Below are 12,857 nucleotides of genomic sequence, written 5' to 3' on the forward strand. Positions count from 1 at the left end.
TGTTGAATCCACACATGCAGTAACTGGGCCATGAGTCAAACTCAGGAGTGAATACATTTGGGATGGCAGTGCTGACCAGTTCACTGTAATACCATCCCACTATTATTACTAACATTCATCCATCCATTTTCTTACCCATTTTTGGGTCACATGATGCCAATACCTGTCTAAGCATTATTGTTATTATTACTAGGGTCTTACCTGCCCTGTACAGAGTGTTGCCAGGTGAGGCCCCACTACCCCAAACTCGATGAAGCAGATTTGATACAGTAATGCTATTTTTAGTAATAAAAGCAACAGTAGTAATGGTGCTGGTGTTTTAAGGTAAGAAATCCGAGAGTACAGCCCGTCCATGCAGACCCTAAATCTATAATGTAGTGTTTAATATCAAACAGCAGGTGGCACACAGATCTTTCATTCTGTGTAGGTTGGTGAGATTTGCACACCATATTTACAGTCATATGAAAAAGTTTGGGAACCCCTCACAGCCTGCATAATAATTGACTCTCCTTTCAACAAAAAAGATAACAGTGGTATGTCTTTCATTTCCTAGGAACATCTGAGTACTGCGGTGTTTTCCAAACAAAGATTTTTAGTGAAGCAGTATTTAGTTGTATGAAATTAAATTAAATGTGAAAAACTGGCTGTGCAATAATGTGGGTCCCCTTGCCATTTTGCTGATCTGAATGCCTGTCACTGCTCAATGCGGATTACTTGCAACACCAAATTGGTTGGATTAGCTCGTTAAACCTTCATAGACAGTTGTGTCCAATCATGAGATATAAAGGTATTTAAGGTGGTCAATGTCAAGTTGTGCTTCCCTTTGACTCTCCTCTGAAGAGTGACAGCATGGGATCCTCAAAGCAACTCTCAAAAGATCTGAAAACAAAGATTGTTCAGTCTCGTGGTTTAGGGGAAGGCTACAAAAAGCTATCTCAGAGGTTTAAACTGTCAGTTTCAACTGTAAGGAATGTAATCAGGAAATGGAAGGCCACAGGCACAGTTGCTGTTAAACCCAGCAGGTCTGGCAGGCCAAGAAAAATACAGGAGTGGCATATGAGCAGGATTATGAGAATGGTTACAGACAAACACAGATCATCTCCAAAGACCTGCAAGAACATCTTGCTGCAGATGGTGTATCTGTATATCGTTCTACAAAAAGAACATCTGTATGGCAGGGTGATGAGAAAGAAGCCCTTTCTGCACTCACACCACAAACAGAGTCGCTTGTTGTATGCCAATGCTCATTTAGACAAGCCAGATTCATTTTGGAACAAAGTGTTTAGGACTGATGAGACAAAAATTGAGTTATTTGGTCAGAACAAAAAGCGCTTTGCATGGCGGATGAAGAACACCGCATTCCAAGAAAGACACCTGCTACCTACTGTCAAATTTGGCGACGGTTCCATCATGCTGTGGGGCTGTATGGCTAGTTCAGGGACTGGAGCCCTTGTCGAGGGTTGGATGAATTCAACCCAATATCAACGAATTCATCAGGATAATGTTCAAGCATCAATCACAAAGTTGAAGTTACGCAGGGGTTGGATATTCCAACAAGTCAATGACCCAAAACACAGTTCGAAATCTACAAAGGCATTCATGCAGAGGGAGAAGTACAATGAGCTGGAATGGCTGTCACAGTCCCCTGACTTGAATATCATCGACAATCCTTGGGATGATTTGAAGCAGGCTGTCCATGCTTGGCAGCCATCACATTTAACTGAACTGGAGAGATTTTGTATGGAAGAATGGACAGAAATACCTCCATCCAGAATCCAGACACTCATCAAAGGCTATAGGAGGCGTCTAGAGGCTGTTATATTTGCAAAAGGAGGCTCAAATAAGTATTGATGTAATATCTCTGTTGGGGTGCCCAAATGTATGCACCTGTCTAATTTTGTTATGATGCATATTTTCTGTTAATCCAATAAACTTAATGTCACTGCTGAAATACTACTGTTTCCATAAAGCATGTCGTATATTAAAAGGAAGTTGCTACTTTGAAAGCTCAGCCAATGATAAACAAAAATCCAAAAAATTAAGAAGGGCTCCCAAACTTTTTCATATGACTGTATATTGTATTATTTGAGTATTCATTTCTTCACAAACCATACCTGAAATCAAAATTCCAGCTCTGCATTTTTTCCGAGGTTTGTCGGACGTTCTTCATTTTGCTTGGGTGTCGCCATTAACAAACTGAGACGAAGTCATCCTTCTTTCCCCCACAAAGTTTCGGAAGGGTGCATGGGCGTAGCAGTATGCAAAATACCAAGAACCAGCTGACCAGTTTTCTTTGGATGTGCTACAATATTCATTCCTGCACATCGACCTGTCATATTATTTTTCATCAAGAATGGAAGGAGGCTTGTTTACACACAACTGTTGTACACCAGACAACACGCCGGATAAAAAGTGACGCGTCTCATTTACCCAATAGAGTTTAATTGCAGTACCGCATTATTGACGCTAGATGGCAGTGCAGCTCTTCATTTCTTGTGTGACTCACGCTGTATCTTGAACTAACGGCCGTTCATAAACGGGTTGAGGCCTTGTGCCGACGTTAAATTGTAATAAGCGACTTTGAGAATCCTATACTCATGTTTGTCACCTAGGACTTAATTTACCTTAAGAATCGTTATTCCTTGCTATCATCAAATGTGTAGAGAAATTCAAATCTTATGTCTCAATGTTTTTTTTTAAATGGAACATTTTCTAATCCATTAAATTTGATTTAAACTGCACAGTTTTTACTTACAATATACACATTAGTAGATACACCTGTTCAACTGCTTGTTAACGCAAATATCTAATCATTAAATTACATGGCAGCAACTCAATGCATTTTGACATGTAGACATTGTGAAAAAGACCTGAAGTTCAAACTGTGCATCAGAATAGTGAAGAAAGGTGTTTTAAGTGACTCTGAACATGGCATGGTTGTTGGCGTCAGACAGGCTGGTCTAAGTATTTCAGAAACTGCTGATCTGCTGGGATTTTCACACACAACCATCTCTAGGGTTTACAGAGAATGGTCTGAAAAAGGGAACATATCAGTGAGCTGCAGTTCTCTAGGAGAAAATACCTTGATGATGGCAGAGGTCAGAGGAGAATGGCCAGACCAAATTCTGATAACAGAAGATTGGAAAAAATGTTACCTGGTCTGACAAGTCTCGATTTCTGCTGAGACATTCGGATGGTATGGTCAGAATTTGGTATCAACACCATAAAAGCATGGATCCATCCTGCCCTATATCAATGGTTCAGGCCGGTGGTGGTGGTGGTATAGTGGGATGTGGGGGATATTTTCTTGGCACATTCTTGGCCCTTTAGTATGAATTGAGCGTTGTTTAAATGCCACAGCCTACCTGTGTGTTGTTGCTAACCATGTCCACCCCTTTATGACTGCAGTGTACCCATCTTCTGATGGCTGCTTCCAGCAGGTTAACAAGCCATGTCACGAAGCTCAGATCATTTCACACTGGTTTCTTGAACATGACAATGAGTTCACTTTATTCAAATTGCCTCCACAGTCACCAGATCTCAATCCAATAGAGCACCTTTGGGATGTGGTGGAATGGGAGATTTGCTTCGTGGATGTTCAGATAACAAATCATAACAAATCAGCAGCATAGTAGGAATATCCTTCTGATTTTGAATAAAAAGCCAAATGCACATACCAAGGAGAAGGTGCGAACTCCACATGCACGAGTCAGGAGCAATAACCACTACGCTGGCTAAAACTGAACATGCGAGTAACTGACTAATGTGCCAGATTTAAGGGTCCTGGCCAATAGCAAAGTGCATAAGGTAAAAGGGGGTCTCTGCTTCTCCTGCCCTTTATCTCGTTCACATCCAAAGTACAGGACAAAGCCGGGAAATGAGCATAGACCACGCACCGGGGGACAGGTGACACTGGTGAGATGGCATGGCAGGCATACTTCTTTATTGGTGTGTCTGACAAAAACAGCAATGCAGGATAGGTGCAGAAAGAAAGAAAGAAAGAAAGAAAGAAAGAAAGAAAGAAAGAAAGAAAGAAAGAAAGAAAGAAAGAAAGAAAGAAAGACCACCCTCTGAAATTGGATCCTGGACTTCTTGACAGAGAGGCCCCAGTCAGTTCAGATTGGCTGCAACACTTCCAGCAACATCACACTGAGCACTGGAGCACCACAGGGCTGTGTGCTTAGTCCACTGCTCTTCACCCTGCTGACTTACGACTGCACAGCCATGCACAACACCAACCACATCATCAAGTTTGCGGATGATACAACGGTGCTGGGACTGATAAGCAAGGATGATGAAACAGTATATAGAGATGAGGTGGAACGGCTGTGCGCATGGTGTGAAGACAACAATCTATCTCTCAATGTCAACAAGACAAAAGAGATAATCATGGACTTCAGAAAATCACATCCTTCCCACATCCCACTCAGCATCAACGGTTTAGATGTGGAGACTGTTAGGAGTACCAAGTTCCTCAGTGTTCACATAACTGAGGAACTTACATGGATGCATAACACCTCATCATTAATCAAGAAAGCCCAGCAGAGACTACACTTCCTGAGGCAGCTGAAGCGAGCAAGTCTTCCTCCTTCCTTACTCACCATGTTCTACAGAGGCACCATTGAGAGTGTTCTGACCAGCTGTATCACTGTCTGGTATGGCAACTGCAACATATCTGACCACAAGCGCCTGCAAAGGATATTGAAGACAGCAGAAAACATTATTGGGGTGCCTCTCTCTTTACTACAGGACATATTTCACAAATGCAGTGTCCACAAGGCCTGCAGTATTGAACAGGACCCTTTACACCCCTCACATGGACTTTTCACACTTCTGCCAGCCAAGAGAAGATACTGCAGCATCAGAGCCAGATCTGCCAGGCTGCAGGAGAGTTTTTACCCCCAAGCTGTCAGACTCCTTAACACCAGGCTGCCCCCTGGGATCTTCCACACTGCCTCAACCACCTCTAAAAACAGAACTTTTATACATGCGAGCCACTGTCCTGCAAAGACGCGTGTGCGGGTAGAGAAGAACTGAAAATCTCATACTGACCTTTAAGGATTTGGACATTTTTGATATCCTTTTGTTGTGAAACATTCTGACCTGTCATTGTTTACACATGTCTTAAACAACTATTATCATACACTGATCATTTCTGTATTATCTATATCTATTATTTATTTATTTATTTATTTATTTATCTATTGACTATATTTGTGTATCTAGATTACAAATACCATACATTGCATCAATGTTCATATTGCTTACTACATGTCAATATTGCTACTACTTCTCTGTCTTGTCTTTGCACAATGTCTTGTCTTGTTTGTGTTTTAATTTTAAATTTTAATATTAATTTTAATTCTATTTTTAATTTATTATTTGCACTTCATGTTGTTACACTGTGGACCTTGAGCTTCGCAATTTCGTCTATCTCAGGGGTAGGCAACATCGGTCCTGGTGAGCCGCAGTGGCTACAGGTTTTCATTCCAACCCAATTGCTTAATTAGAAACCAATCATTGCCAATCTCAGACCTTATTTAATTTTATGGCTTGTTAGTCTGTGCAATGTAAGGCTCTTATATCGTAGATTTTTTTCCTTTCCAAGGATATCATCCAAATGATATGAAGCCTAAAACAGATCATTTTCAGTCTGTCACATTTTTCTATTAAGTGTTTATTAAATCAAACCGTGCATGATGAACACACACAGATGTAATTGGAAAAAAGCTAGCTGGAGAACTGCTGGCTGCTTTGTCTTTTACATCTTATTGCTAATAAGGAGCAATTAAAACACTGAATGCAGCAGTTTAAGATTGAAATAAGCAATTAAGGTTGGAGAACCTTAACAAGCGAGACCACTAAAATGAAGCATTAAAATGTCACTTAAGCAATATGTGCTTCATCAGCAATAATTGAGTTCTTGTTAAGGAACTGGGTTGGAACAAAAACCTGCACATACTGCGGCACTCCAGGACCGACGTTGCCTACCCCTGGTCTATCTGTATACTTGTATATGGTCAAGATGACAATAAAGTTCGCTTTGACTTAGAAAGAAAGAAAGAAAGAAAGAAAGAAAGAAAGAAAGAAAGAAAGAAAGAAAGAAAGAAAGAAAGAAAGAAAGAAAACTTTCATAAAACATTTCATTACAGGTGTTTTATTAAATGAGTTAAATATCCTGTAGTGATTTTAGTTCATTTTCCTTTGGTTTCAGGTCTGCATAAGAATACTATTTGTCTATAAATTGTTAATAATAACAATATAAAATCCTGCAGTCTCACCATTTCATTATTTTTGATATTGTTATGGAATTTTGAACATTGGAATGTTTAATGATTATGTTAGAGCATTAATTGTTCAAATTTATTTCCACAGTGTTTCCCATGCGTGCCAAGAGTACTCGGGGTGCAGTGCTTAATACAGCTGCCTGACAGTTGTGGGGTCCAGAGGAGCTGTCTGGGTGGGCTCCTCATGCTCTCCCCGTGTGGGTTTTCATCCTGCTGCTCCAGTTTTACTCCCAGCACCTAAAGAACTTGGTGCTCTCAGGATGGGCTCTGACTGATCAGCAAACCAGTTTAAGAATGTTATGTCATGTTATGTGGACGTAAATGACAGTAAGTGTGTGGTGCCCGTGCAGATACCCCGAACTGGAGAACTGGATCTGCACTTAGAAAGTGAATGAATGGATGTCCTTTTTTTTTACATAATAGAGGTGTCTATTTCAAAGCTCCGAGTGTCTACAGTATTAAGTAAAACACTGTTTTAATAATTTATCCACACAGCTTAATACTGAGTCAGTGCACAAAGGATTGGTTCCATTACACCAGCCATCCAGGTACAGTGCTCTTATTAAGAAAGGGTCAGATGGAAACCAGAAGCCACAGGCAAAAAATGTCAGTGGTGCAATGCTTACCACACAGCACATATTTAATAGAGGTGACCATTTCATAAAAACTGATGACATGAAAAGACATTCAGGAGTAGCAAATCAGTTTTATTTTATATAGTACATGGAGATATGCATACACGTGTGTTGATACGTTTCCACAATGTGAGGAATGATGGGTTCAGTAACGTTTTCAAACCATGTTAGGAGGATCAAAATGAAAATGCAATGAGCAGTCGCCACTCCCTGCTGAAGAGGAGCTTCTCAGGCCCCTCAGGCTCCATGGCACTTTTGTTTGGTAGCCACTCACTCTCTCGGAAGTCCTCAGACAAATTAATTCTGGTGAACCCACTGCACCTTAATGGAGTAGGGCAGCACTTGTAGATAAATTTCATTTAAGTCATACTTTACTCTAATGGAGAACAACTGTAGTAACCAAAACCATCACAAATGCATCAGCCACCCGATTGCTTCCTTGCTTGAGTTTAGGTTTGAAAATCACCACAAGTCATCAAGTGGTACAATAATGTCTGCAATCAGAACCACGCTAAGCCTGATCACCCACTCCTTGCACTCTGTGCCAAGCTAGCATTATGAAGGGAACTAACAAGTTGTTAGATTGGCAAAGGTGAAGCAGGGCATTTCTATGGCCAGAAAATTGAGACCCATCTGGTGGGTCATTCTTAGTGGGAACTGCTTCTGGGTGGCTGGGCTTCTTATTGTGCACAAACCGGAAAGGGTGGAGCTAAGTGCCCCCACTGGGCGGGTACTCTGTGGTGCGCGAAGAGAAATAGAAGAGAATGCTAGAGACAGCACCCCCTCTCACCCTGGTCGGTTATCATATACCTCAATTGTACCCAAGAGGAGATCCTTGAATGCACAGTCATGACAATATTTACATATTTATTTATATACTCTCTATATATTTTTATATATTGTAAAAAGGAGACAAAACAGAGAAAAAAAGGTTTGTGGATCCACCCCATATATTGAAACAAACAATATTATTCAAGAAATCAAAATTAGTCATACGAGACTGAGTCAGAGCATGACTAACTGGGAAGGTGAAGTGGTTGGGTCTTTATAGGTGGTGGGCAGGAAGGGCCTTTGGCAGAAGTGAAGTCAGTAGGAGGGCGTAGTCTGGCAGCAGAAGTGGGTGGATTTCTAGTTGGGTTTCCCTTCTGATGGTCTGTGGAAGAAGTAGAAAAGGCATTAGTGCATTTCATCCACCCCTGCCTCCCATGCATGCATGTGTGCATGACAATATATACTGCTCAAAAAAATTAAAGGAACACTTTTTAATCAGAGTACAGCTATTGATCTGGTCAGTTAAGTAGCAGAGGGGCAACAATGAGATGACCCCCGAAACAGGAATGGAGGCCACTGACATTTTTCCATCCTCATCTTTCCTGTTTGTTTTTTCACTAGTTTTGGTTTTGGCTATGGCCAGTGTCACTACTGGTAGCATGAGGCGATACCTGGACCCTACAGAGGTTGCATACATAGACCAACATCTCTGGGATGGCACATCAATATGTACCATTGCCAGAAGGTTTGTTTTGTCTCCCAGCACAGTCTCAAGGGCATGGAGGAGATTCCAGGAAACAGGCAGTTACTCTAGGAGAGCAGGACAGGGCTGTAGAAGGTTCTTAACCCATCAGCAGAATTGGTATCTGCTCTTTAGGGCAAGGAAGAACAGGATGAGCACTGCCAGAGCCCTACAAAATTACCTCCAAAAGGCTACTGGTGTGAATGTCTCTGACCAGACAATCAGAAACAGACTTCATGAGGGTGGCCTGAGGGCCCAACATCCTCTGGTGGGCACCGTGGAGCTCGATTGGCATTTGCCGTAGAATATCAGAATTGGAAGGTCCACCACTGGCTCCCTGTACTTTTCACAGTGAGAGCAGGTTCACCCTGAGCACATGTGATAGATGTTAAAGGGTCTGGAGAAGCCATGGAGAATGTTATGCTGCCTATAACATCATTCCGCATGACCAGTTTGGTGGTGGGTCAGTGATGGTCTAGGGACGTATATCCATGGAGGGACACGACCTCTACAGGCTAGACAATGGCACCTGATGAAATCCTTGGACCCATTGTCAGACCCTATGCTGGTGCAGTGGGTCCTGGGTTCCTCCTGGGGCATGATAGTTCCTGGAGGATGAAGGAATAGATACCATTGACTGGCCCCCACTCTCACTAGATCTAAATCCAATAGAACACCTCTGGGACATTATGTTTCGGTCCATCCGACACTGCCAGCTTGCAGCTCAGACTGTCCAGGAGCTCAGTGATGCCCTGGTTCAGATTTGGGAGGAGATCCCCCAGGACACCATCTGTCATCTTATTAGGAGCATGACCCCCCTCCCCCCCCCCCCCCAATCAAACGTTGTCAGGCATGCATACAAACACATGGAGGCCATACAAACTACTGAGTACGATTTTGAGTTGCTGCAATGAAATTTCGGCAAAATGGACTAGCCTGCCACATCATTTTTTCACTTTGATTTTCAGGGTGTCTTTAAATTCAGCCCTCTGTAGGTTGATAATTTTCATTTCCATCAAACGATGTGGCATCCTTTCGTTCCTAACACATTACCCAGTCCATATCAGTATAAATATCCAGAGGATGTTTTTTCCCATTGAGATCTGATGTGTTTTCAAAGTGTTCTTTTAATTTTTTGAGCAGTTTATATATATATATATATATATATATATATATATATATATATATATATATATATCTATAATAATAAAAGGCAAAGCCCTCACTGACTGACTGACTGACTCACTGACTCACTCATCACTAATTCTCCAACTTCCCGTGTAGGTGGAAGGCTGAAATTTGGTAGGCTCATTCCTTACAGCTTACTTACAAAAGTTAGGCAGGTTTCATTTCGAAATTCAAAGCGTAATGGTCATAACTGGAACATATTTTTTGTCCATACACTGTAATGGAGGAGGCGGAGTCACGTATCGCGTCATCACGCCTCCTACGTAATCACGTGAACTAAAAACAAGGAAGAGATTTACAGCACGAGTCACATGCGGGAACGAAGGTAAATGACGTTAATTTTTGACTGTCTTTTAATACTGTGTAAGCATACATATTAACACATGTGCAATTAAATGTGTGCATTTACGGGGTGATTTCTCAGGCTTAAAAGCTCACCTTTTATCAAACGCGGGAACAAAGGTAACTGACGTTGTTCACTGTCTTTTAATACTGTGTAACCATACATATTAACACATGTGCAATTAAACGTGTGCATTTACGGGCTGATTTCTCAGGCTTAAAAGCTCGCCTTTTACTAAAAAGGTAAATGCAAAACTATTTTCAATCAGTTTATTGAAACGCTCCCGTTAAGGATTGCAATAACATATTCGCGAGATAAAAGAACGAAGTAGGGGGAAATGGAGGAAGAGCCACGAACAGCTAAGAGCAAAAAATGAATTAAACAATTGAGAACGGAGCGAGTTAAGCATACAAGCATGTTCATAAGGGAAAGAAAGCACGGTGTAAAACGTAAGTTTAAATTAAGTTTATAGAAACGCTCCCGCTGCGGATTGCAATAACATATTCGCGAGATAAAAGTTTAATGAGAACACACGAGGTATAAACGAACCACACGCCGTGGCGCAACGTATGGGGCAACAGTTTCAACCATTCTATGATCTGCTTCTCGCAACTGAAAGACGGCACATGGCGGATGTTAGCCGACTTGCTGACCGCAACGTTAGGGGCTTCAAGTATGGCGCTGACGCCACATCTCAGTGCCAATACTTTGCAGACTGTACTTAAAAGACACGCCCTCCTCACTGGACAGTTAAAAACACCAATCAAACTAACGATGACATCAAGTATTACCCAATCAAAAGTAGGAAAGGAGGCATCTTCATAAAATGCGTGTGGGATGATTTGCATGAGACGCTGCTTTAAAAAAAAAAATGATAAAAAAAAATACGGGATAAATCCCGTCCAGTATTGATTCAAAACGGGACGCGCAATTTCATTCTCAAACGCGGCACGATTCCGTATTTTAAAGGACGGGTGGCAACCCTACAGTGCCAGGTAACCACCCATACAATCACATTGTGATTCAGACTAGGAATGCAATGAATGTAATTACCCCGATCTACATACAAGGCGAAAGTCTTGCAACATTCAAAGATGATGGTTTGGGATAAGTACACCATACAACATAAAAGAGCTTATGAAGCCTTGAACCGAAAAAAGCAAGATCTCAGAGATCGTAAAAAAAAAAATAGGAGGTAATGTCGTTTTACTCGCTGTAGATTTTAGTCAAACATTACCAGTTATTCCACGAGGGAGACCAGCAGATCAACTCAACGCGTGTTTAAAATGCATGCTTCTCCCACGCTCGGTTATATGTCGCGTGTTCTCGGGTAGGTGCACCAAAAAATGTATACATTTAAGCATGTAATGGGCAAACAAAAAATGAGGTATACCCGAAGGCACTGCAGTAGTACTTTATGTAACTTTACTTCTTGAATGTTAATGTTTTACTGTTTAATAATTTATACGCTTCTTATATGTTGTTCAAATTCTTTTATCAAAATACCACTGACAGCGCAATGCACGATAACATGGAGTGAATACACCATACGCATCCGCCCACGGCTGCCCTGCTGTGCGCAGATAGGAGTTGATTCTAAAATAAAATAAACATAAAAAGAGTAATACAATCATCACCCATAAAGCGGATAGTAGACGTGACGTACTATATGTGTACCACATTTCAAGTGTATAGGTGAAACGGTTTGCGAGCTACAGGTCATTTAAAATCCTGGACAGACACACAAATTGCCACGGTAGCAAATTACAGAAGAAGATTTTACTGTTTAATAATTTATATTTATATGAAATGTGCTTCTTATATATTACTTCATATTCTCATATGATAATGATGTTAATGTTTATATTGATTTCTGTGTTATTAAAACTGCATGTATGTGTGTATATGTATATATATATATATAATATACTAGCAAAATACCCGCGCTTCGCAGCGGAGAAGTAGTGTGTTAAAGAGGTTATGAAAAAAAAAGGAAACATTTTAAAAATAACGTAACATGATTGTCAATGAAAGCCCGTTTCACTCAGTAAGTCTTATGTGTGTGTTTATGTATGTGTGTATATATATGTAGATGTGTATATGTAGATATGTATATATATGTATATGTATATATATGTTTATGTGTGTGTGTATATTATATATATAATATATATATATATATATATATATATATATATATATATATATATAAAAGACAGCAACAGTTATAACAATGACAACACAATTACATTGACAATCATGTTACATTATTTTTAAAATGTTTCCTTTTTTTTTCATAACCTCTTTAACACACTACTTCTCCGCTGCGAAGCGCGGGTATTTTGCTAGTGTATATATATATATATATATATATATATATATATATATATATATATATATATATATATATATATATATATATACATATATATATATATATATATATATATATATATATATATATATATATATATATATATATATATATATATATACATATATATATATATATATATATATATATATATATTTATATATATATATATATATATATATATATATATATATATATATATATATATATATATATATTGTAATGAAATAACAAAACACTTCCACAAAGGAAAAGAGTTGGGGACCATCCCCGTATAATTTCCGATGGACAAAAGAATGCAATGAGGCATAAAATGGTGGATCAAATACTGTTTACAGCAAATGAACAATGTGGAATACAAAAGATGGTGTTTATATATTGTAACAAAGTGGTGGCTGGAAATGATGTGGCAGGAGATGACATCGAAACTGGCAGACGGATACAACATCATCAGAGGGAACCAGAAGTGATGCAAAGGTGGAAGTGACGTCATCTTCTGGAGACCGAATGTGACGTC

This window comes from Erpetoichthys calabaricus, chromosome 17 (genome assembly GCF_900747795.2).
Source record: "Erpetoichthys calabaricus chromosome 17, fErpCal1.3, whole genome shotgun sequence".
In the NCBI taxonomy this organism is placed as follows: Eukaryota; Metazoa; Chordata; class Cladistia; order Polypteriformes; family Polypteridae; genus Erpetoichthys; species Erpetoichthys calabaricus.